This window comes from Harmonia axyridis, chromosome 6, assembly GCF_914767665.1.
Source record: "Harmonia axyridis chromosome 6, icHarAxyr1.1, whole genome shotgun sequence".
Taxonomy (NCBI): Eukaryota; Metazoa; Arthropoda; class Insecta; order Coleoptera; family Coccinellidae; genus Harmonia; species Harmonia axyridis.
Genome location: NC_059506.1, coordinates 25,330,688 through 25,354,424, shown reverse-complemented (window position 1 = coordinate 25,354,424; position 23,737 = coordinate 25,330,688). Strand labels below are relative to the sequence as shown.

The window sequence follows — 23,737 nt, the reverse complement described above, 5'->3', positions numbered from 1 at the left end:
AATATCATCAAAAAATGTTACAAGAATTTTTTATTTGACAGTAAATTATCCTCAATTTGAAGGGATCAGATTTCGTATCCAACGTTTCGTACTCTCTGGGCCACCCTCAACCTCATTTTTTTCAATACGGACCTGCATATTTTATGACATTTTTCGGAATAACTTTTAACGCTGAATTCAATGATATATCATACAATGGCATTCAAAGTGTATTTTCAGGTGATTTTGACCCTTATCCAATTTTCTTTGGGTCGGATCTGTATTACCTTCATTTAGTTTAATTAACAACATGCAATATGCAATAAATTTCGATAAGAAAATCAACTTACCCTTCTTGAACTAAATGGAACATATTAGAATCAAAACAAGAAACCAGTATACTGGTTTCTTGGTTCTTCTTTTATAATAATCATTTAAATATTTCAATTCATAATAATTGAACGAAAGTATCATTTAGTGAAAGAAAAATCAAATGATTATTCGAAAGTAAATGAAAATTAATGGAGTAAGTGTTCGAAATGTTCACCATTTTGTAAAATGCACTTTACGGTTCTGGAACCCATACTTCTTATACATTTGCTTGTTTGGTCTCCTTGAATACCTTCCAAAACATTCTCAATTTTCTCGCGAGGTATCACTATTGTTGTATTTGTCATTTGTTCCGTTGAAACAAATTACAGAATCGAACTTTATTTTGAGATCATTACGATATAATTTTTGCAAGGCTTGGTATTCAAATTTAAAATCATTGTATTCGCGTCTCTTGACTATTTTATTAACAGCAGTTTTTGAAAAATTCCATTCACTGGCCCCAGTTCTCGATTTTTTTTCTGGGTTCGATTGAATTTGGGTCAGAACATTGATATCGTTAATGGACTTGTTTTTTTTTTACATACACACCATTAAATTTGGATGACGGTCAAAATCACCTGAAAATCAACTTTGAATGACATTGTTTGATATATCGTTGAATTCAGCGTTAAAGGTTATTTCGAAAAATGTCATAAAATATGCAGGTCCGTATTGAAAAAAATGAGGTTGAGGGTGGCCCAGAGAGTACGAAACGTTGGATACGAAATCTGATTACGTCAAATTGAGGATAATTTACTGTCGAATAAAAAATTCCTGTAACATTTTTTTATAATATTTGAAATAAAGTGGGAAAAAAAGAAAAATCAAAATGACATAATTTAATTTTCTTATGGTATCTCGAAAACCGGCCCTGATAATCTCGATTTGTTTGAACTGCTTGATAATGCTTCTATGCATGCAACTTTTTGTCCATTTGACCGACCTTCTAACTCTTATGGTTTAAAAGTTACCAATACAATCCCATTGAAAAAGTGGCCACCCTGTATACGAGTATACAAAACTCCAATTCAAGAGGTAAGGAAGTTCCAATATCTCGGGTCCTGGATAACCCAAAACCTGGATCCAGAAGTCGAAATTCGAGCAAGAATTCGAAATGCGAAATCTACGTTCCTGAAAACTAAAAAATTACTCACAAACACCACCTTGTCACTTGATACCTGATACTGTTTCGTGAAGACATACATATATTCTATACTTTTGTATGTAACGGAGTCTTGGACAATAGGGAAAAGAATAATGCAGCGACTGGAAGCATTTAAAATGTGGGTTTTCCGCAGACTTTTAAAGATACCCTGGACAAGACGGATGACAAATGAGAATGTTATCAGGATGATAGGGGCAGATAGAGAACTCTTACAATGGGTAAAGCGGCAAAAAACGAGTTATATAGGACATATATACAGAGGGGCAAAATACGAACTTTTGAGACTGCTCTTGGAGGGAAAGATAGAAGGCTGAAGAGGTCCTGGAAGACGAAAATGTTCGTGGCTTAAGAATATCAGAGAGGGAATAGGAAAAAATTTGCTGAAATTGTCGCCTTACTTCAGTAATGAAGAAGGATCCTTAAGAAGAAGAAGAATATAGTTTGTAGAATGCCTAATTTCCAAGATCGACACTGAATATATAAACCTGGGTTTCCATCAACGGTACAGGTTTCAGCAGCAATATTCAGTTGTTCTTGAGCGACGCACACTGTTTTGATTCTTCAATGAATAATTTGTTCTAACAGTTTGAATCACTTTCACATTTGGTGGCCGAGAAGGTGCTTCACGACTACCTGAAAGTGCTTTAATTTTTGGAATTGTGACTGCAAAACTTTAATCAAATTTTCAATGCGTTTTCCAAGCGTGTATCATTTCATTTGTAGTAATTGCGAAGTTTTTACTTGTCAAATGTTAAAAGATGATAGCATCAAATTTGGCAGTTATTCAAAATGAAACTTTTCATTGGAAAACCCTTTATGAACTTCAGTAGATACAGGTTATGCCAAGTTATCGTATACTGGCAATATCTAGCTTATTCGACAAGATAAGGAAAAATTAAAATATTGCTTTGAATGACATCAGAGTTTAACACCTCTCCAATGATCCATAAAAAAGGTTCTTACATTTGATAGCCCTATGGTAGCTACCCCTTCCTTTTTATTCTCCAAAGGAACCCCCTGTATATTGTCAGTGAAAATTGTGTTTCATTCTATTTGGAATACAACGATAGCTCATACTTGGTATTTTCTCAGTAATAACACAAAAACATCAATATTTCGTGACTTCTATTACGTTTTTTAAGTATCCTTATAAAACTGAATGCTTCCACCCATATTTATACAAACTTCATATAAGAGAAGTAGACGAATTTTTTGTTTTAAAAACCGTTGATTTTTATAACAAAAAACTTGCTTTAAATGTTTCTTCGTTTTTTGAAATGCATAGAAGGAATTTTTGTTGCAATTCATACTCCACAAAATGTTAATGTTTTGTTTGTTATTAATAAAAAATACCAAGTATGTGCTATCGTTGTATTCCAAATAGAATGATACGCAATTTCCACTGACAATATACAGGGGGTGCCATTTGAAAATGAAAAGAGAGGGGTAGCAACCACAGGGCTGTCAAATGTATTAATTTTTTTATACATAATTGGGAAGGTACTTTGATGTTATACAAAGCAATGATTTTTTGATTATTAGCGATTTTCAAAACAAAATTTACCATTGTATCTGCAAAACCCCAATATTCATATGATAGTTCATTTTTCATCGTCAGTCAACAGCATTTCGGACTATTTGGAAAGAAATCCTGTTTCACATTCTCTATTTCTGTTTATGCTAAACAGTTTAGCTGATACGAATGTCATTTTCCACTCTCTATTACAGAAACGTTCTCACAACTCATTAACATACGAATATATATTTTCCCATTCCCTGACTACTTGCATAGAAATGGAACTCATATTCGCCATGGCTCTCTTCCTAATGAATCCTCCTCATATTCTCATAGATGGAAACGCGTCTGGTTTATCGTAACCCAACATTTAAGCTCCACAACTTTCACGTCTCAACAGGCGCATTATTGTTTTTTCCTTTTTTTTTTTGACAGGACCGGTATTTCGGTGCAAATCGCAAAAACTTGTTTCTCAATTACGCAAAAATCGTTCGTGTAGCGATGAAAGTTGCTCAAAACTTGGTTATGAATTTCGGGAGTTTCAGCGGTTACCGGTTTAACAAGGCTCGTTGATTCAGAATGAGTATCCTGCTCGGTCCGCATTCACACTGGAGATTTGACAGCAGAGATATCCCCGAACTGATCCTCGATCGGTATTTAATGAGTTGGATGCTGTGAATTATTCAATTCGGACAGCCACGTGTTCGGAGCGAGTCTAAAATATAGAGAATCATGCAGAGGGCACTTCAGACAGAATAGAATTCTCACTTTCTTTGGGATGTTTGTTTTAGAGTGCGTTCTTTTTGTGAAAACAAGTCCCCATTATTTCGAGGATCTCAAAAATATTAATAACACAAGACGTACCATTCCCTTTCACATTCCGATACATAAAATGTCATTAACTGAAAAAGGTACCAAGTATATGTGTGTTAAATTTCATAATAATCTACCCAAAAATGTATTAGAAATAGTTGATATTAGAAAATTCAAGAAAAATCTCACAGACTTGATTATCAATGTGGAACCTTATTCTATTTCGGAATTTTTGAATTATTGTGGTGTACATTCTAGGATATAGTTTAATTTTTTTTTCTGATATTGACGGTTTTCCATTTCTTTGTATATTTGTGTACAGGATTCAGGAAATAAAGCTATTGTTATTGTTATTATTGTTATTGTTATAGTAAAATTATTTTTGGAGCGAAATGGAGGGTGATATCATTGAGTAATAAACATAGGGCTGTTTTCTTTCGAGGTATATAACTTTGAGTTGGTATTACTGTTCAAGATGGCGACCGATTTAACAGCTGTCAAGTGATTTATTCACAATTTGGTTTGGCAATTCATCATGAATAGACTCACGCCTGAACAACGCTTGCAAATAGTGCAATTTCATTTCGAAAATAATGGTTCTGTGCGGAAAACGTATCGCGCACTACGTCCATTTTATATTGTTTAGCGATGAAGCGCACTTCTGGTTGAATGGCTACGTCAACAAACAAAACTGCCGCATTTGGAGGGAAGCTAATCCTCAAGTGTATGTCGAAACACCGTTACATCCAGAAAAACTGACTGTTTGGTGCGCTTTATGGGCTGGTGGAATCATTGGTCCGTACTTCTTCAAAAACGATGACGGCCAGAACGTTACGGTCAATGGTGATCGGTATAGAGCCATGAATACTAACTTTTTCATTCCTGAATTGAACAAGCATGATGTCCAGGAGCTGTGGTTCCAACAAGACGGCGCAACATGTCACACATGCTCGTGCCACAATCGATTTATTGAAAGACACGTTTGGTGACCGCCTAATTTCACGTTTTGGACCTGTGAATTGGCCTCCAACATCTTGTGATTTAAGACCGCTAGACTACTTTCTGTGGCGCTATGTAGAGTCATTGGTCTATGCGGATAAGACACAAACCCTTGACCATTTGGAAGACAACATTCGCCGTGTTATTGCCGATATACGGCCACAAATGTTGGAAAAAGTCATCGAAAATTGGACGTCCAGATTGGACTACATCCGAGTCAGCCGTGGCGGTCATATGCCAGAAATCGTATTTAAAATGTAATGCCACAAGATTATCTTGCGGATAAATAAAATTCATATCAATCGAAAAATCCATCGTTGTTTTATTGCGATTTAAAGTTCTATAGCTCTGAAAAAAACACCCTTTATAAATAGAGGGAGAAGGTCTACAATCACAATTTTACTATATTATTATGAATGTTAATAATATTAAATGAAATACAGGTTGATTCACCGTGATGGCCCATTAGAAAGGTCTGATAGGGCATCAAGCCAGAAAATTTTGATTAACTTTTCACAAAGGTATGGTAAAGTAATCAAAATTTAGTGGCTTTGTGCTGAAAATTTGCAAGCTGGGGTTTGAAATAGGTCTGGGACTTTTTCGTGTAATACTGAACACAGTTTACAGTTATCTGATGCATAAATGTAAAAACGTTCGTTATAAGTCTTGAAAAGTCGGGAGTAGCCTCAGTACCCTGGTTCTACCGAAAAAATTGTCATATTTTTATAATCAAAATGGTCGTTTGGAAAATCCAGCAATTATTTTCATAACATGAAAACTGCAGAAAAAAGTTTTTTCAAAAAATCCTTTTTCATTTTCGAATCTGCAAATACGTAGGGTTCTTTTCAGTTTGAACCCAAAATGTACGAGGTGTTTATCAGAACATCATGAACTTGGACAACTCAAATTCATCAAAACTCAAGAATTTCAAATTAGAGTCTATATTTTTCATTATTTCAGTCAATTTTACGTGTAAAAAAAAAGCACTTAAGCAAACCCTATTGCTGAAATGAATACTTCAAGTGTTATCGAGGGAGAACTTTTAATGAGAAAATGCCACATTTCTAACTGTGTGGAGTAGTATGAGACTTGCAGAATGCACAGAAAGAAACTAAAATTAGGTATTGGGCTACTGAATCTGTCATTTCATGAATTGTAATGGATTGTTCGTTGGGATAGTTCGTAAACCAATTAAATTTTCAATTACGAATAATTACAATTCATGAATTCTCAAATTTAGATCCAAATATCGAATTTTATTATCTTTCTGTTCTTTCCGGTTGTCAGAGACTACTCTATTCAGAAATTGCAGTTTTCCTGATTCGAAGATCTTCTTCGATAACTTTTAAAGTATTCATTTTAGGTATAGGGTTTGCTCAAGTATTCCCCCTCTTTTTGTACCTTGAATTGACTGAAACCATAAAAAATATAGGTTGTAATTTGAAAATTTCGAGTTTTGATGAATTTGAGTTGTCAAAGTTCATGCTATTCACATAAACACCCAGTAAATTTTTGGTCGAAACCGAAAACAGTTTTATAATACCACGTATTGGCAGATTCGAAAATGAAAAAAGTTTTTTCGAAAAAAACTTTTTCAGTAGATATATTCAGAAAAAGTTGAGTCCTCGTTGCCTCAGTTTTTTTTATAAAAATTCCATTAACTCTTGAACCGTTGAGTTTTCACCCAAAGTATTGCTGGAATTGTCCTATTTAATGATGCAATAATATATTAGGTATGCCGTTTGAAAAAAGGAAGTAGTAGTCTGTTTCCGGTATAAGTTGTAGAGATCTACAATATTTTAGGGCGAAAACTTTTTCTTCTTTTTTTGTGAAACTTGATTTTCATTATCAGAGTCGAAGCTATATAAAAGCAACAAAATTATGTAATATAATGTATCAACCTAGACATTTCTGATAAGAGTAGTGACGGTGAGTGACCTGTTAAAAGTGGGAATGATAAAAATTTGAAAACTTTTAAATGTGCGTTTTATCGCTGTGAGTATGACGTAGGCCATCCATTGCGTCTAATTTCCAGTTTTTAGCCAATGCTCGACCTCAAATGTTCTTTTATTTCGAAATCAAAACTTTTCGTACAGTCGACGATAATTTCGTCACTATGAATGTCATTTTCGTATGTTGTGACAGCAATGATCTCAAACGATAAGTTTCTACTGTAAACACGATAACCGTTGAACGGAAAGACCTAAAAAGTTTAAATTTTGAGGTAAGATTCATATCTCGAATGCCGCGGTCAAATTTGTTGATGAGCAGAATAGGGCTAGGTGAATATTATGATCATTCGAAGTTTTGTTTTACTGTTAATAATTAAATAAAATTTTGCATCTGGAATTTCTTGAAGTCAAGTTTTTTGGTGATCGTGTTACCAGAGCTAGAGCAAATTAAAAAAAAACATATCGAAAAAAAAATACTCAATGTTTCCATTATAACATATCCCATCAGGTTTAGATTTCGTATGCAGTTATAAAATAATATTTTAAAGCTTTCTGGACAATTTCATGTTGACCACATCTCCAGAACTATAGAAAATAAAAAAAAAGTTGAAATTTAGTTTGAGTATGTACAATCACCGAAGCATGCTCATGAAGAATTTTAGAGGGATTATTAGCATCCCTCATCTGAGTTAACTAACCGAAAATATAAAAACCATACAAATCATATCACATAAACATCTATATACATCTGTGCGTGATTGCTCCATGAACTATCTTTTCCCAATTTTTGTCAATGAAATTACAATATTCATTACTCACAAGAGTGAGCAATGCGTACGCCATAAACAAACGAAATAAGACAAGTACAAAGCGAAGTGAATTCGAACAAATTTAGATGCAGCACTGACAGCTTACGTCAGAACCATGTTGAGAAAATCTTGCCCTCTCTGGAGATAAATAATTCTCAATTGCCATTTGCGTGCTCAAGGTCAAATATTTCAGAAATATAGAGCTGCACCAAAATATTGTCGTAGTGGTTTATACAGCTTCGTATCATGTAATGACAAATGAAAAATACAGGTTGTTGAAAGGACGAAATTGGATAGTTTAGTTTTCAAAAAAATATACCTTGATCTCAAAACTTCTGTTTTTTTTTTCATTCTTATAACTGGTGTTGCCGCTCTTAGACACCAGCGCCACTGAATAAGGGTTCAGTTTGTTCAAAAATCCAATTTATTTATAATCTAAAACCCAATTGCTAAGGTTGTCAAAGTAATTTTGTATGGTTTTTGTAATTCACTAATTACGAGTGATGTTTGCGTCGTGTTAGAAACATAAGTAGATGGTAATGAGAGGTCTAGCTAAAAGCTCGAATGCAGCAAAAAGTCAGTATATCAGCGCCTTGTGGAGCTAGTTGTCTAGAGCTTCTATCTTATGATATGTTTCGATTTTATCCAAAGTATTGTTTTTGTTCCTATATATTAGACAGAGTTTTTGCTGAAGTTTTTATCTGTTCTCTTGTATCATACGTTGAAATATATGATGCCCCGTTACATTTCCTCTGCTAATACTGAGATTCATCGACACATATGCTTGATTGTTTGAAATTAATAATTTGTATTGCTCTTTCTCAAAAGAATATATATTTCTTATTAATTTTACTTCAGCCTTCGGCAAACTGAGTTTCATCTTTAAGGACAAAAATATTTATCTACACTTAAAACGCAAAACCTAATACAGCTGTATATTACCAGTGGCAACTTATGGTCTAGAAACTATGGCAATAATAAAAAAAGTGGCAGAACAACTGACAGTAACTCGAAGGGCCATGGAAAGGATTATGCTGGGGTATAAGCTTGAGGGACAGAATTCCGAACCCCGAAATAAGGAAAAAGACCAGAGTAACTGACATCACGAGTAGAATAGCAAAACTTAGGTGGCAGTGGGTGGCACATGTTACAAGGCGGATTGTGGAGAGATGGTCACATAAAGTGACGTTTTGGAGACCTCAAGAGGTTAAAGAAGCATAGGAAGACCGAGAAAAAGATAGATAGACGACATAGTCGATGTAGCCGGCAAGCAATGGATGAGAACAGCAAAGACACAGAAAAATGGAAAAAACAGGAAATGCCTATGTCCAACACTGGATGAAAGAGCGCTGAAGAAGAAGAATTTTACTTCTGTTGAAATAGCTGAATATTTTCACATTCATACGACCTCTTTCACAAAGTTTATATTAAAATTGACGAAGATTTTACTGAGCGATTTCGGTTAAAAAATTCATATTATTTTTGTTACACCTTAGATTTTCAAGTAAAATCTAGTACCTGAGCGATCAAAGTTACGAATTTTTCTCTTCCTCAACGAGAAAATAATAAGATAATTTGCAAACAATAATGGATATACAGGGTGTTCCTAAATTGAACGTACAAACGAAAAGGGGAGATTCCTTAAGTGAGTTTAAGAAAAAAAAGTCCCATAAACATGGGGTCGCAAACGTTTCGTTTTCGAGATACAGAGTGTTGAAGTTTGCATTTTTTTCAAGTTTTTTTCTCATAGTATCTACACTTCACAAGATATTCAACTGAAATTTGGCATAGATATTACATTTGAGAGTTCTCACCACGTGACATGACATTTTCGATAGAAGATCTACAGGGTGATATTTTTTCTGGAACACTGCCACCTGTTCTTCTGCAGAACTTTTTTTTGGTGAGCAACTGTTAATTTGAAAAAATGTAAAAAGAAGCTTTGTTCTTATTCTATACTTTTCGGTCTCTTGTAGTTTTGTCGTATCTACCAACGATTTCGAGAAAAAAAATTTTGAACGATTCTCTCGAAATTCTCGTAACTATGATAGAAAGTCCAGTTTGTAATCTGTGATGATGAATTCAGTGCCAGTTTTGACACATCAAATTATTGAACGTTTGTTTCGAGAGGATCGTTCAAAATTTTTTTTCTCGAAATCGTTGGTAGATACGACAAAACTACAAGAGACCGAAAAGTATACAATAAGAACAAAGCTTTTTTTTTACATTTTTTCAAATTAACAGTTGCTCACCAAAAAAGTTCTGCAGAAGAACAGGTGGCAGTGTTCCAGAAAAAATATCACCCTGTAGATCTTCTATCGAAATTGCCATGTCACGTGGTGAGAACTCTCAAATGTAATATCTATGCCAAATTTCAGTTGAATATCTTGTGAAGTGTAGATACTATGAGAAAAAAACTTGAAAAAAATTCAAACTTCAACACTCTGTATCTCGAAAACGAAACGTTTGCGACCCCATGTTTATGGGACTTTTTTTTCTTAAACTCACTTAAGGAATCTCCCCTTTTCATTTGTACGTTCAATTTAGGAACACCCTGTATACATAGAATAGAATATAAATCGAATGAATCTCCCTTCACTCCGAAAGATAGGCATGTAATCATCACTTTCTTGTCGCATTCGAAACTTCCCTTTGAACTTTTACCGAATCTGATCCAATAAATGTCAGACGTAGTTCCTTTCGCTTTCGATTCTCTTAGAATTTAACCGATACACGATGAATTAGAAAGTTGCCTCGGTTCATAATTCACTGAGGCATGTTATTTATAGATTATAATGAATCAATTATTACCTGTCCTGTAAGAACATAATCCAGAAGATCTTTAACGCCTCGATACAAAGTCGTCAGTTTCGTAGTTGATATTGTTCAAAGGACTTAATTTCAAGAATTGTTAATGCATTTCGTCTTTATATATCTTTATATCACTGATCTACAGAGTATTCCGTAATAAGATGATGATTCTTGATGAATTTGTATATTTACCTGATTTTGAGCAGAAAAGTTTTCATGAACTTATGTTTTAAATATTTCGAGATGAAGTGTAGAAATATTTTTTTATTATAACCTTAACAACTCCATATATATTTCTGGTGGTCACTTTCAACAGTTCTCTAAATTATGATAATTTTTGTTTGAGTAATTCAATGTCATTCCTCTCGAATCAGTTTATCGCTTTTCATTTTTTTCATCGGAAATTGCTCATAGGACAAAAAATATCAAGATATATAGTTCACCCTCAAATAAATGCGGATATCAGAATTAATTTTCATTTCGATAACAAAATGTGACTTGCATCATATTTAAAAAAAATGTAATTTCAATGGATGGAGGGGGCAAGGAGGGGGTCACGATTTTTTGAGGGGGACCAAGTTTCCCAGGTCTATCTAGTTCATGTCAAATTTATGTTGTATTTTTTTCATCATGCCATATTTCAGGGGGATCCAGCAAACATTTAGGAGAGGGAGGACTCCTGTCCCCCTGAGGATACTACTTTAACACCCTGAAGCTAATAAGTAAAAAGGCTTAGGACATAGGTTTATATAGGAATACTTCTTGAGAGCATCTAAGAATTCACAGCTTCGATGATGAGTTTCTTATTTTTGAAGACCCTGTATAACTGATTCAGGAAACAGAGCTTGCTTCACAATTCGGGTTATGACTTGAAATAAGAAAATAAGTTCATAGCAACAAGAATTGAAAAAAGCTTTTTGAAAGAGATACCTTTAGCTCTTTAAATATGTCTACCAAATTATAGTTTTTATTTTATAATGAAGGAACAACTTTTGTTGTTCAACTTTTTGTTAAATTTTGAAAATTGATAGGCAAGTAGTTTTCCACACTTTTTTCTTAATTTTGACAAAACGCTGTTTGATATCCTATGTAACGGGTGTTTTTTTTCGAGATATATAACTTTAAGTTGGCATTACTGTTCAAGATGGCGACCGATTTAACAGCCGTCAAGTGATTTATTCTCAGTTTGGTTTGGCAATTCATCGTGAATACACTCACGCCTGAACAACGCTTGAAAAAAGTGCAATTTTATTTCGAAAATAATGGTTCTGTGCGGAATACGTATCGCGCACTACGTCCATTTTATTTTGTTTAGCGATGAAGCGCACTTCTGGTTGAATGGCTACGTCAACAAACAAAACTGCCGCATTGAGCTAATCCTCAAGTGTATGTCGAAACACTGTTACATCCAGAAAAACTGACTGTTTGGTGCGCTTTAAAGGCTGGTGGAATCATTGGTCCGTACTTCCTCAAAAACGATGATGGCCAGAACGTTACAGTCAATGGTGATCGGTATAGAGCCATAATTACTAAATTTTTCATTCCTGAATTGAACACCCATGATGTCTAGGAGCTGTGGTTCCAACAAGACGGCGCAACATGTCACACAGCTCGTGCCACAATCGATTTATTGAAAGACACGTTTGGTGACCGCCTAACTTCACGTTTTCGACCTGTGAATTGCAGGCCTCCAAGATCTTGTGATTTATAACCGCTAGACTACTTTCTGTGGAGCTATGTAAAGTCATTGGTCTATGCGGATAAGCCACAAACCCTTGATCATTTGGAAGACAACATTCAACGTGTTATTGCCGATATACGGCCACAAATATTGGAAAAAGTCATCGAAAATTGGACGTCCATTTGGACTACATCCGAGCCAGCCGTGGCAGTCATATGCCAGAAATCATATTTAAAATGTAATGCCACAAGATTATCTTGCGGATAAATGAAATTCATGTCAATGGAATAGTTCATCGTTGTTTTATTGTAATTTAAAGTTCTATAGCTTTCAAAAAAACACCCTTCAGTTATGTACCCACAAGGGTATCAATATGCAGATAGATTTTTTCACTACTTCATTTCATCATTTCATTTATGAACTATTTTAATCTATAATCTTGTTTTTTTTTTGTTTTCGACATTTCAATGAAAATTTCTTTCATTTTACTTTTTCATTGAAATACCTCGACTATACCAAGGAAAAGTGTAAAATAGAACACAAATAAAAAGTAATAAAAACTGCTAATTTTCGAGATTGAATGAAATGTAGGTTCATGCTTCAAGATATACACCTCTACTTCAAAAGACAGCAAAAAGGCGAATTGCAGAAGAACAATTCCCCGGTCTGTTTAAAATTCCCCAGATGTACTACATCTAATCGGAATGCATAGGGAAAATTCTTCCTGCGAGAGGAAAAGTTGAATCACTGAAACCTCATTCGAAGTCTGAGATTAAGGAGTCTTTCCAGGAAATGTTCAGTCCAATCAACAACTCTATTTATAACTGAATTACTCTACACAATACCTATATCCATTAAAAATATATTGAGGCAAAAACGGTATAGGCATGATAAATGACAAATATTATTTTTCTGGTAGAGATTCTAATATTATAGTAGATCAGGAAATTTGGTTTTACATTAGAAATTATACAATTTGAAATGTCTGTATTTCAGATGGAATATTTGAAAATTTTCAAATAATCATTGCTTGCAACAAGTATGGAACTATACCTACGAAAATTTTGACAATTCCAAATAGAACCAACAAAAAACTGATCTCTGTAATATTATTCCATGAGAAATATCTCGTCTGTACGATTTCTTTTCCAATATATTATCGAATTTGGCTATAGTCCAAGTTGATTCCCTTCTTGAAAGGGAGAGTGCCATTCCCAGAAAACAGGCAAATGTAATCAGTATCTAACAGGTTTCACATTGTATCCTTATGGGTTTCACAGTGTATATTGGGGTCAAAATGAAATACCGCTCTTAGAGGGTGCCGAATGGCTGCTTTTACTGAAACTTGGTGACATGAAGTTCAGAATAAATCTCGAAAAATACAATTGAAAATACTTCAACACGGAAAGAAAATGATTTTATGTATCTACTTTATTATTTTTTGATCTATAGTACCTATACAAATATGAAAGAAAAATTGTGATGCCTTATTACGGAATTGATGTATTGAACATGATTCAGTTTCAAGAACTAGGTGCCTACTTTTCAGATATAATCAGAACGGTGATTTTAACGTGGAAGAGATAAGGTTTTCGAAGATGTAGAATTGGAGGCATTACTTGATCAAGACTCGTGTCAAACGCAACAAGAATTGGCAGGATCATTGGGAGTGACGCAACAACCCATTTCAAAACGCCTGAAAGTCATGGGAATGATGCAGAAACAAGGAAATTGGGTGTCGTACGATTTCAAGTCGGGAAGAGTTTGAACGGCTTTTGTTTGCTTGTGAACATCTGCTTGCAGGGCAAAAACGGAAGGGATTTCTGCATTGCATTGCTTTCAATGCTCGGCTCATCGATCATTATGAAATCCCTTGTTGCCCCCTCGGACTATCACTTGTTTCGATCAATGGCACATGGCCTTGCTGACCAGCACTTCCGGTCTTATGAAGAAGTGAAAATTGGATCGATTCGTGGATCGCTTCAAAAGATGAACAAAGAACCCAACTCATACAACATAAATAACAAATAAAGGTTTTTCCAAAAAGAGGTTTCATTTTGAATAGCTCGTTATCTGGGCAGCTATCATTTTTGAAGTTGTCATCTTTTGAAAGTTGACAAGTAAAAACTATGCCATTACTAATAATGGAAATACACACTTGCCAATTGTCAGAATTCACTTCAAGAATGGTGACAATAATGGACTAATTTAGTGATGTTGATAATACTATATTTGAAACGATAGAATTAAAATATAGAGCAAAACTGATAAATCAGTGGAAAAATTTTGAAAATCCATCAATAAATGACTGAGAAATAGATTATTTAAATTTACGTATTTTAGCGCGGAACGTCTTTGGTCTCCGACTCGTCTGTGACGTCACGCCACTTGCCTGTGATCGCTACACCATAAATTACGTTTAAATACTTAGCCGCGCCAAGGCTCTCGCGCCGTTTGTAGTTGTACAGTGCATCCCATTTTGGGTGAGACACCCAGGTATCTCGCTTGTTATTTAAGATAGAGCCTTGCGGTTTTCACGTTCCTGTCCTACTTTTTCGTGAAACTCAAGTTGGTCTAATCAAATTGTGCATAACTGTTTCCGTTCAAAAGATACAGGGTGATTTTGGAAATTGATACTTTTCGGACCCCTTCTTTATCTCCGAAGTTATTAGAAATAATGCTGAGGTATAAACTACTTCTGAATCAGAATTCTGCGTAGAATCCAGTGGCGTACTCATTATTTTTTTTCGGGGTATGGTTTAGAAGATTCAACACAAACTTATGTTTTTTTAAATGGAACACTATGTGTATCATTACTTCGTTGAATTCGTTATTTTTTTCCCTTCAAAATGATATATGACACTATGTAGGTAGGATGTTGAGAAATGTTAAAAAAACACAAAAACATCAAATAATGATGATTTTTTGTTAATGGGCAATGGATTTCCCATATTAAAGAAGAATCAATAATGATAACAATAATTTATAGCGATGACAGCTAGATCAGATTGGTTTTTTCCCTCCAATGCCTACTTGATAAAACAATGCTCCCAAATGCATAGTAGCCATAATAACAACAAGGATGTTTGTGTCATCAATGACCTACTACTTTTAAAAATCGAAAGTAATAATCCTCTTATTGAAACATAGAAAATTCATGGCCTATTCACAAAAAAATCATCATTATTTGACGTTTTAGTGTTTTTTTAACATTTCTGAACATCCAACCTACATAGTATCATATATCATTTTGAAGGGAAAAAAATAACGAATTCAACGAAGTAATGATATATAGGGTGTTCCATTAAAAAAAATATAGGTTTGTGTTGAATCTTCAAAACCATACCCCGAAAAAAAATATCGAGTGCGCCACTGGATTCTACGTAGAATTCTGATTCAGACGTAGTTTTCAGCTCAGCATTATTTCTAATAATTTCGGAGATAAAGAAGGGGTCCGAAAAGTATCAATTTCTAAAATCGCCCTGTATCTCTTGAACGGAAACAGTGATGCAAAATCTGATTAGACCAACTTGAGTTCCACGAAAAAGTAGGACAGGAACGTGAAAACCGCAAGGCTCTATCTTAAATAACAAGCGAGAAACCTGGCTGTCTCACCCAAAATGGGATGCACTGTACAGTGTAGTTTTAACTCGAGTTTTGTTTTTATGTCACCATAATGGAAGAAGGCTTCGTGAAAGGACAAAGTTATTTTTACTCAATAACTTATTTCAAACCAACATACACCTTAGTATTTTTATAATCAGAAATAGACAGCTAGTACTGATAGGTACTTACATCAAAATGATCTTCACACACATATGAAGTAGTTTTAGGTCCAATTAAGTCACGCCTCATTAATTTGCACCACTTCTTCCTTTGATTCATGTCATTTGGTACATGAAAAAACAATTTATTGGGGTTTTTATTGTCGTACTTGCACACATAGGCACAAAACAATATTTGTAGGACATTTTTTCATTTCAGCCATCGTGTAACGAACAAAACGACACGAATGGCACAAGTGATTGTACACCAATGAATTCGTAAGCACTCTGCGAATACCAGTCGCCTCGTGTAAGTGGCGTGACGTCACACACTAGACTGTGAAATTATTCTTCCGAGCGTAACTTCAAAGTCCCATAACTTTTTCATTTCTAGAGATATTTCAATGATTCTTCCACATTTTTGTTTCATTTTACTTAAATTTTTAGAATTAATTCTTAATTCTTAAAAAAATGAAAACTAGTCCATTATCAATACTGAAGCACTTTTGGGTCATGAGGCATCTTTTCGGCTGGATATAGTAAAACTGGTAGACAAATTTGAGCTGTTGGGACAAGTAAGTGATGTGAAGAAAAGAAATCGAAAACCAAGGTTTGTCGGTTCCTCGTCGATCTTAGAAATAAGGCATTTCAGAAACGAAATGCATGAAGACTAAGGTTTAGCCTCGGTATTAGCTTCTTTCGTTCGAGAATTATAGTGTCTACAGCCAGTCGGGCGGACGGGCATACTTGAATTTGACCACAGATACCTCACCAGTGAGTCAAACCTTATTGTTTGTGCGAATTCCCGACCCAAATTCGAAAAATGACAGAAACTCAGATTTCCTTGAGTCCCCCTGTACAATGAAACTATCGAAGCAAAAAATTTCATAACTCATTAAAAGAATACAAATCTCAATTCGATGTTTCATAGAGAACACGGGCGTGGTCGATCTGGGCTGCTATGCATTCTTAAACAAATGGAACATGTTTTGGTGTCAAGGCCTCCCCTCTTTGATATCTCATTTTTAATGAACGATATCGATATCGAATTAATTGATATGTGGTTTGCATATTGAATTCGCGAAAAATGCGAGAAATAATAATTATGTGATCTAGTGCTCGATATTCTACACCTCGTTCCTGATATCAGTTATAGAGGTACGCAGCTTTTAGATCATCCAACATTTTGTGAATGTTTTACTGTTTCACGTGAATTCAGCTGAAAGCAATTCTCGTGCAGTTGAAACGAAATGACGAGGAGAAATCCTGGTTTATTATTTTTCGATAATGGGGCCTTCAATTGTGCGGAACGTTTTTATAGATTCACGTGAAATGAATCAAAATAGTTGGGTCACCTTGAACTTCTTCCTTCAGATTTAGTGTTAGATTAGAATACGTGAAGAAAAATTTGATAGTTCTTACTTTAAACATGGTGTTCCTAAATTGGTACGAAGAAAAATGAGAAATTCCTTGAATAATTTTAAGAATTGAATGTTCTATACATGGGCCCGCAAACGCTTAGTTTTTGAGATATAGGGTGTTTCTTGTAGTCCTACTTTTTTGTGAAGCTTATAACAGTTTATCGAATTTTTATTAATCTTCTACACAGATTGGGTTGATAAGTACGAAAACTTATAATTGATTATTTATTCATCACAGCTTACTGGATCTTATAATAATTTGAATTTTTCCTGAGGATTACTGGAGAATTGTTTGACAAGAACCAACAAGAAAGCAAAAAGTGTAGTACTGGACCAGAGTTTCTTTTTCAATTTTTCCAAACTACCAGTGGTTCACCTAAAAAAAGTTCTTGTGGAAAGAAGCTGACACTCTTCCAGAAAAAATATCACCCTGTACATTTGCTTTCAAAATTAGCATATCACAGGATGGATACTTTAAAATGGGATATCTATGCCAAATTTAAGTTTAATATCTTGTGAAGGGAAGGTGCTGTGGGTGAACTTCAACATCTGTATCTCGAAAACATCGTTTGGGGACCCATGTTATAGGACTTTTTTTCGCAAAATGATCCGAGGAATCAACCATTTCCATTTGTACCTCCAATTAAAGAACACCCTGTATAGTCAATTCAAAACTGATGTCTTCACAAATAAATTTCAATTTGAATGGAACATATTTATTGAATTGTGAAACACAACACTGACAATTTTTGGAAGAGAATAACTCTGTTCAATTCTTTGATAACTGCAGTATTAAAATTTTGTGATGAAAACAAGGGGTAAGGATATACCGATGACGAATGCAAAAATCACAGATGGAAAAACAAGGGTGACGCCGACAAATCGGGTAGATAAAGGAAAATAATAAATCTCGGACATAGACGTGCTCGTAGTGCAATAAAATGCATGAAAATGATAAAAAAAACAATGAGTTCGGCGAGGTTGAAAATGAGTTTGTATATGTAAAATATCTGCTGAAATCTTCCTGCTAAACTTCAGGAGGATTGTGTCATTAAAACCTAGAATTTTATTTCCAATTAGCCAGCGCATAAAAACCCTGTTCTGGGATTTTATGATGATTATTATACGAGTTCAACACTGCCTAAATTGAGAGAATGTCTTAAAAAAAATTATAATTGAACGTGAATATACCGGAGCAGATACCTCCTGATTTTTAAAATTATCTGATTTTCGTGAATGGAGAATAGTTCTATTTTTTATAATGGTAAATGACATGTAACATGGTGTAAATCTTAGATATTCAGGATGTTTCTAAATAGAAAGTACATAGGAAAGTGAGGGAATCCTTGGTTAATTGGAAAAAAAAACTTTAAACATTGGCCCGCAAAATGTTTTTTTTCGAGATACAGAGTGTTTCTTGTAGTGCTTCTTTATTGAGATGATTATATAGTTTATCGAATCTATATTAATCTTATATACAAATTGGGTGAATACGTACCAAAACTAAAAATTAATTCATTTATAACATTTCATAATTGGATCATTATAATAATTTGGATTTTCCTAATATAAGGATTACTACAGAATTGTTTAAATTTTTTTTTTTGGAATCGGTAACTGATATGACAAAAATACAAGAAACCAAAGTGGTCTACTGAAAAAAAATTCTGGAGGAAAGAAGCGAGAACTGTTCCAGAAAAAATATCACCAATGAAACCAGTGGTCCACTGAAAAAAAAATTCATCCTGTAGGAATGCATTCAAAATTAGCATATCACATGATGAAAATTGGAATTCTATGCCAAATTTAAGTTGAATATCTTTTGAAAGAGAAGTGCTATGAAAAAACACTGAGTATCTTGACAACAAAGCATTTGTCCAGGGCCGGCGCGAGCAAGTTTGGCGCCTGAAGCAAAGAATTTTTTGGCGCCCCTGCTGATGAAGTCTCAATAAACAAACCCCCCCCCCCCACCAACAAAAAACATCACCTGCCCCGATGATAATTCGCCAGTTTTGATTTCTCTAGCGTTTTTACTAATCGTTTCTCTCTAAAGTCGTTTCTACTGGGTTTCTTTTTTTTCGGACATTTTTACCTACAATAAATTCCTGGATTACTTCGACGCCGATGAACAATGCGTGAGTATTATATCTGATTCTCACATTCACAAGACACTGCGTACGATCGATGAAAGATTACCTATCACACCACAATATACAAAGGGCGGTAAAGCATGCAAAGCTTCGAAAACTAAATGGGATTGAAAACATTTTTTTTTTGTTAATATATGTTCCGCTGAAAACATTTAGCATTTATCAGTAACTAGTTTCGAATTCAGAATCGCAGGAATTTTCTATATGGTGAATGTGTAAACAACTTCCACGTAATTCGAAGTGTTGTTTTTCGTCTTTGTGAAATACACCCCAAATTCAATTAGGGTAATAGGCAATGCTGCTTATATTGGTTGGGTTGCCATGTGTTATTTAATGAACAGGCGGCTTAGTAAAGACGGTTTGGAGATTTGTATAGCAGGGAATGTTGATCAACGCAGCAAAGCGGACCAACCTCATATTGTTTTTAAGAATCAAGACTATATTTTTTCAGAAATATGAAAGAGCGGCCAGGAAGTGGGATGAATTGCCGCCCCTCGAAAAGAGGCGCCTGAAACAGTCGCTTCATTGTGTCACCCCTAACGCCGGCCCTGTGCGGGTCCATGTTAATAGGATACTTTTTTTCTGAAAACGATCCAAGGAATCTGTCATTTTTATTTGTACCTCCAATTCAGGAAAACCCTGTGTAAGCCACCTTGAGAAATAAGGATGCCATGACGGAAAACGGAACAACTTTGAAAATTCAACATACCCCGAAAACGAAGCGTTTCTCTTCATTTTTACCTTCTATTTAGGAATATTCTGTATAAAATCTTTTCAGTTTGGGTCCTTGATGTCCTGCTTCCATTATTTTTCGATCAAATTCTTGATATAGAAAATGTACATACAGGTTATGTCAAAGGCTTTCACATGATTGTTCGAAAGAAGTTAAACATTTTGAGCTTTTCAGCCCTGGTTTTTCATAGAAAACCTGACTAGAACGTTTTGAGAACTCAATATTTACAGGATACAATAATTAATTTTTGTATAAACTTGAGCACACCTCTGCCATTGTTATGGAAATAAAAATAGAGAAAACACCTGGACGGTAGACGAACACATTTTTTTCAAGCAAAAATGATTTATACCAATTTGTACCCAGATACGACATGTATTTTTTCCTCATGAATATTGTTTACAGTATGAATATGCAGTAATAGTGATAATGGTGAGACTACTGCGATAAGCTGAAACGCTTATTCCAGTAATGAAAAATGTTGGAAAGTAGAGATAAAACATGAAAATACTTATTTTGTACGGGAGCTGAATGATGCCATTATTATTATTCATTCCAATGAGAGGTTAAACTACATTAAGATTGTGCGAGAATTTATAAATTATATTTTATTAGTTAAATATATCAAAGTTCGTTTAGTTTTAGCAAGGAGCAATGTTAACTTGTGTAAACAAACACTGATATTTTCTGTTTTTCTTCTGTATTTTATCAGCAAATTTTTTCATAGAGGTTTCAAGATAAATGAGAACCACTGGAAGGAATATTTGGAGGATTTTGGCGGATACATTTCTTCTATGCTACTTCTCAGCTAACAATCAACAATGGCCAGTATTTCATAGATCATATTCCCGCTTCTTTCCGATACTTGTTGTTTTTGTTGATTGCAATGAAATAATTTTGGTTGGTATTTATAGTAAGGATTTTCAATAGTGTCAATTACAATGAAAATGTTGCTTAATAATTTTTTGGTTTTTTGAGAATACATCAGACTTTTCAGAACTGATCCAAATTACCTTTAATTATCCTTTTCATGAACTGAAAAGCATAACAGGGTATGGGCCCATTATTTCCACGAAACAAAGCAGTTTAATTTTGTTTATGCGTGATTGTTTCGATGAACATGGTAAACTAACTCGAAATAGTGTTCTCTCAATATTTCTGGGGATATATGTACAGCCCATTCAACAATAATAATGAGAAAATCATTCAACACTATAAAAATATTCGCAGATCTCAATTAGTACTTTTCTTGATATTGTCGTCATCAACTGAAGACATCATTGATTCTTCTGGTGGAATATATTATAAATTTGGCAGCCTTAAGAAAAGTTTATAGGTGAAATAGCCCTTACAGACCATCAGTAGATACTTCTCATCAGAAACAAAGAGTTATAGTTAAAATGAAAGGTGTAGTAGGTAGGGAAAATAATTATTATATTCATCTGCTGATAGTTTGAATAATTAAGTCGAATGGTTGATAGAAGGATTTGAAGAATTTAACTGATGGAACTTATGGGTGCATAAATAATAATTGAGAAAAGCACTCTACTGGAATTATGAGCTTCAGCACTCCTTCTCATCTCCCAATTCCACTTAAAATCTCAATTTTTTTGCTTCTTTACCAAGTGATAGTATAGAACACGTTATTCATTAGAAATTTCAATAGAAATGATTAATATTTAATTTTGAATTGTTTGAATATTTTAGGAAAGAAAAATAAAAAATATTTTTGTGGTGGAAAAATCAAATTTTCAATAAACATGATTTCTGATACACTAATTTCGGTATGATATAGGTACCGACATAAAACACAACTGGAGTAGGTATAATTGTTTAGATTTTGGACTCAATCTTTTGGGTGTAATACAGCGTTCTGGTTCCTATCACTAAAACTCTCTTCCAGAGAATTTTGCATAATAAGATGAAAATATTGTCATCCAAATAAAATCATTACAACACCTTCAAATGCCAATCGCCTAGTTAATCAAAAATAGTTGAAACGTTTTCACAAAAACAAATATGCAAAATCTCAAATATCATCTGCAACAGGTTGATTCATAAATCCATCCAAGAACATCACTGTTGAGTATTTGATCCCATTATCGAATATATACAGGGTGGTTCCAAATTAGACGTAAACCTTGGAAGACGTGTTAGTATGACTCATTGGCTGTCGTTTGAGCTATATAATTAGTGGTAACCATAAATTATCTGTTTACGAGATATTTGAGTTCTTGTGATTTTCAAGAGATTTCTCATCTTACTTCATTCTTTAAGTTTTTCCTACGTTGACCGAATTTGATTATATTTTAGAATTATTTTCGTGACCAGCGAGAAGTCCTGATCTAACACCGTTTGAATAGACGAAGCGGCAAAAAGATTGGGAGTGAATTGAAGGCGGAAAGTAACAACTGAAGAAATAAGAAAGATGACCCGTGCTTTTTAAAGAATGATGGAGATCATTTCAAAAATAATTTATGAGTACATTTTCTACTGAAATTTCGAGTTTAAATGCAAATCAAAATTTGCTGAAACAAAACTAGTGCCTGTATTCTAACGAGAATTTTTTGAGGAAATATAGAAGGAATTCGGCAAGTTTTTAAAATAATTTTGTCATACATGAATTGAAGAATTCGAAAGTTGCAGACAAATTTATATTGGAAATTCACAATTATTTCTTCATATACCCACTTTCAAATCATACCAATTTTCATTCTACATCTAATACAACAAAGTTTTGCTTTCCTGATGAAAATAATCCAAAATTGAAATCGAATGTGGTCAACGTAGAAAAAATTGACGAAAAATGAAGTAGGTAAGGTGAGAAATATAGTAAAAAACACAAGAACCCAAATATCTCGGAAACTGTTGATTTTCGGTTATCAATGAATATAGCTAAATCGACAGCAAATGAATGATTCTAACACCCGGTATATATGAGGTGTCAACTGAGATAAGAACTCCGTTTCATATATATTTGAATGAATTTTGAATGAGAAAAAACCGTGAATGAACCAGCTAGCGGAAAATACGTGAAGCAATAACTGCGGCTTTCTTAGACGATTATCTTTTCAGATACGTGTATTTCCCAAATTCCCGGAGACAAACAAAACAACAACTGATGATCACCGTTTTCCGCTTTTCGATCAAGTTGATGCAACAGCAGCAATGGTTGGGAAACTCCGCCGACAGTGGGACACTACACGATATCAAAAACATGAAAAACTTACGTCGTTATTGTATTTAGCGTTCCACTTGTTCACATAGCCGCGTCAAGAAACTTTTCACGCACTAGCTACGCGAGAAGTGCGAAGTTAAACTGTTACTCTCGACGCTCGCGCCTGCGCCCACGAATCCTAAACGTCATGGAGTAGCACGTGGTGATGGAAAAGCTCTTAACACCCCCGCTTTTTCTGGGGGTGCAGACGGCTCTCTAAATGGGAAAATTGGTATGGAGCCAGTGACGTACAAGGTGGTACACGGTGTTGCGGAAAATTGGAATGTTACGTTCTTCTAGAGGGATTGCTGGGAGTTGTTGGATTGGAAAAACAGATTTGGAGATGGGTTCTTCG

At 34.5% G+C, this 23,737-nt stretch overlaps 1 protein-coding gene across 1 annotated transcript in view; it reads right to left on the bottom strand.

The window, feature by feature from the left end:
- LOC123682257 (class A basic helix-loop-helix protein 15-like) overlaps positions 1 to 23,480 on the bottom strand; it is a 128,001-nt gene extending 104,521 nt beyond the window's left edge. Inside the window, exon 1 of the mRNA XM_045620792.1 lies at positions 23,396 to 23,480. The gene's annotated coding sequence lies outside the window, so the exon portion shown is untranslated. The remainder of the gene's footprint in view (positions 1 to 23,395) is intronic.
- Between the last annotated feature and the right edge of the window lie 257 nt (positions 23,481 to 23,737).